We start from the raw sequence: 3,384 nt of genomic DNA, 5'->3' as shown, positions 1-3,384 counted from the left end.
ATCGACCAGCGGAGGCGGGGCCGGACGGTTCTGCAGGAAGATTGGGGCCCCTTTGAAACACGTGGTGAAAGCGGGCAGGGCCTTTCCCAGAATGACGCCAGGGCCCCGTCTAGACAAATGACAAAGCGGATGTCCTTCCACTATCTGTGTATGTTTTCCTTCATAGCTTGCTATGCTTAATTAATTTTATTTTATTTTTGTATAATTCTTATGAGAGTATAGTTGATTTACAATACTGTGTTAGTTTCAGGTGTACACCAGGGTGAATCAGTTATGCATATACACATACTCTTCCTTAGATTCTTTTCCCATAGAGGTCATCAGAGAGTAATGAGTAGAGTTCCCTGTGCTATTCAGTAGGTCCTTACTAGTTATCTATTTTATGTATGCGCATGTGTGTGAGTGCTCAGTCGCTCCAGTCGTGCCTGACTCTTTGAGACCCCATGGACTGTGTCCCTCCAGGCTCCTCTGCCCATGGGATTCTCCAGGCAAGAATACTGGAGTGGGTTGCCATGCCCTTCTCCAGGGGCTCTTCCAGACCCAGGGATTGAACCTGGGTCTCCAGCTTTGCAGGCAGATTCTTTACCACTAAGCCACCAGGGTATAGCCGTGTGTGTATCTCAGTCCCAATCGTCCAATTTATCCATTTCCCCTTATCCCCTGGTAACCATAAGTTTGTTTTTCATATCTGTGACTCTACTGTTTTATAAATAAGTTCATTTTTTTTTAAGATTCCACACATAAGCGATATCCTATGATATTTGTCTTTCTGTGTCTGACTTGCCTGACTCAGTATGACTATCCCTGGATCCATCCATGCCGCTGCGATGGCGTTGTTTTGTTCTTTTTTAATAGATTAATAATATTCCATTGTAGATATCCCCCACATCTTCTTTAGGTAGCTTGCTGTGCTTTTTTTTTTTTTTTTAAATCCCACAACATTTATTATAAAGGTGCTGTAAAGGGAAACGCTGGGCTTCATGACGGGCTTATCGGTAGGATTTCTGGTAGCGGGCACGGGCACCAGGACCTCCAAACTTCTTGGATTCGCAGCGACGGGGATCGGCTACCAGCAGGGTCCGGTCATACTGGATGATGATGTCTTTGATCTCCTTCTTGGAAGCCTCATCCACATATTTCTGGTAATAGGCCACCAAGGCTTTGGAGATGGACTGGTGGATGGCGTAAATCTGGGCGACGTGACCACCACCCTTCACTCGGACGCGGATGTCCACAGCAAATCGCTCCTTGCCCAGGAGCAGAACAGGTTCCAGTAGCTTGTATTGCAGCGTGCGCGGTTCGATCATCTCCAGGGGTCGTCCGTTCACCTTGATGAGGCCGTTACCTCGTTTGCAGTGCGCCACGGCTGTGGCCGTCTTCTTACGTCCGAAGACTTGCACCGACTGCAGAGGGCCCTTGGACGGCATGGCTGAAGGCGCAGAGACGAGATCCTCACTGCGCGGCGCCCCAACCGGAAAAGTGCTTGCTGTGCTTTAGTAACCGAAGGTGAGACGTCATTTAGCTTTAGACCCCAAAACTGCTACAACCGCGTTCTTTGAACAGCAGACTGAGTCAGCGTGGAGGATTGTGCCAATGTGCGCATGCCAAGTGCCCACGGGGAGCTGGGGGAAGGGGCAGCGAGCCCACTGGGTGTTTCTAACCTTGCTCCAGAGCCTGGGATTGGGTGGGGCTGACTCGGGGTGGAGAGTCTGCGTTCGCAGCCTGGGGCAGGGGAGGAGGAAGTAAAGGCTGGAAACCAGGCTGAAGCAAGTGTGGTTGCTCCAGCCCCCAGTGGCCGACATCGATGCTGGACCGTGCTGGACACCCCAGGCACGGCTGCACTCGGTCCGCAGAGGAGAAAGCGGAGCCTCACCGCCCAGGCCTGCGGTTATGAGCCGCCGGGAAGTGGCAGGGAAGAACTAGGGCCTCGTTCCAGCCGGGCGGCCCACTTCCCACTAGGCTGCTCACGGAGGCTGAAAACCGGCGCCGGGATGGAACGAGGACTCCCACCATCCTCCAGCCGCGGGGTCAGAGGAAACCTAAAGTCCCCGCCTTGGTTGGACTCACAACCCTTCTTCTCTTGAAACAGTCGAGTTGCCTCTTGGGTTCTTTAAGCCGACTTTGGAATCTCGCATCTCCCCTTTCCCATGGGATGAAACTCCAACTTCACAACAAGCAAATCTATAAACACAATCGCACAGGCAGATGCTTGCTGTGGGCTCTGAATGCGGGAACTCTGCAGGCGAGCAGAGAGCCCTCCAGAGTCTCTCCTCCCCTCCCTACCCGGGACTCTGGCTCTTCTAGGAATTTGATTTTTATCTTAAAGGCAGAAATGCCGGTTAACTTTTCTTCCCTGCTCAGTGTTTCCTATGTGTCAGCAAGTGAAGGATTTAATGCCCAGGTTTGTCTGCACACACCCAGATGAACGAAGGGCCCCTCCAGGCTGCTGTGATGGGACAGCCACCTTGACCGTGTGCCCTGACCTGAGACCCTACCCCTCCCCACTCTCACCCAAGGAAGATGGGACTATTTGCCTCTTTGGTGAATGCCCCAGCTGGTGACAATGTGCTTTTCCTTTTATTTTAGGATTATTACAATCTTTTTTTTTTTTTTCGGTTCCAAATTCTTTACTGTTATGCTTTTCTTCCATCAATTACAATCTTTAAAGGTCAGGATGTAACTATGCAGAATTGAGATTCTTCCTTTCCCACAATGCTGTCGTCTCCATGTCTGCCGGTCATTTCTCAAATCTATGGATTCCTGTTGAGACAAGGTCTTCGGTCTTGAGCAGTGTCCTGGGGCTAAAGAGTCTGGGTGCTGGCTGCAGTCCAGAGCAGGTCTTTCCAGCGTGGAGGCCAGCGAGGTACCTCTTGACTTGTCAAGAGACCCTGAGCTCAGAGGGTGAGGCCCTGGAGCACACATCTCTGAACTGGAGGCTATGGTCTCCATAGCAGGGGCTTCTGGCTCCCTTCCACTCTGTTAGTGCTACCAGTGCCTGTTATGGGATGCAGGTTGCTATGGCAACAGGGAATGGGCGTGGTAGTAGAGAACTGATCCAAGGGGATTATTGAGGACACCAAATGGAAAAGGGCTTAACTCACATGCACTTACAGAAGCTCTTTCCTGTGAGCTGGTTATGAATCATTCGACCCCTTGCTCCCAAGGTGTCTGTCAGGGTTATTTCTTAAGATTCTCATGAGCTCCCTGGGGCTCCATGTCAACTGTGATGCCAGTTACAATTTCAGGGTCATGCTAGTGGTGTTATGTACATTCTCCTCCCCCTCAGCGTGGACTTAAATGAAAAGGAAGAGACGGTGTTGGAGGAGAACACATTTCACATTTCTTCTAAAAATGAAATTGAAACCCATTTAAGTGTAGACTTTC

General features: G+C 50.6%; 1 pseudogene; it reads right to left on the bottom strand.

Annotated features, from left to right (window-relative positions):
• Window positions 1-912: 912 nt before the first annotated feature.
• LOC513039 (40S ribosomal protein S16 pseudogene) lies at window positions 913-1,473 on the bottom strand (annotated as a pseudogene).
• Window positions 1,474-3,384: the final 1,911 nt, after the last annotated feature.

Source organism: Bos taurus, chromosome 3, assembly GCF_002263795.3.
Source record: "Bos taurus isolate L1 Dominette 01449 registration number 42190680 breed Hereford chromosome 3, ARS-UCD2.0, whole genome shotgun sequence".
NCBI lineage: Eukaryota > Metazoa > Chordata > Mammalia > Artiodactyla > Bovidae > Bos > Bos taurus.
Note: the sequence above shows the minus strand (reverse complement) of the source record. Positions and strands in the feature narration are given on the sequence as shown.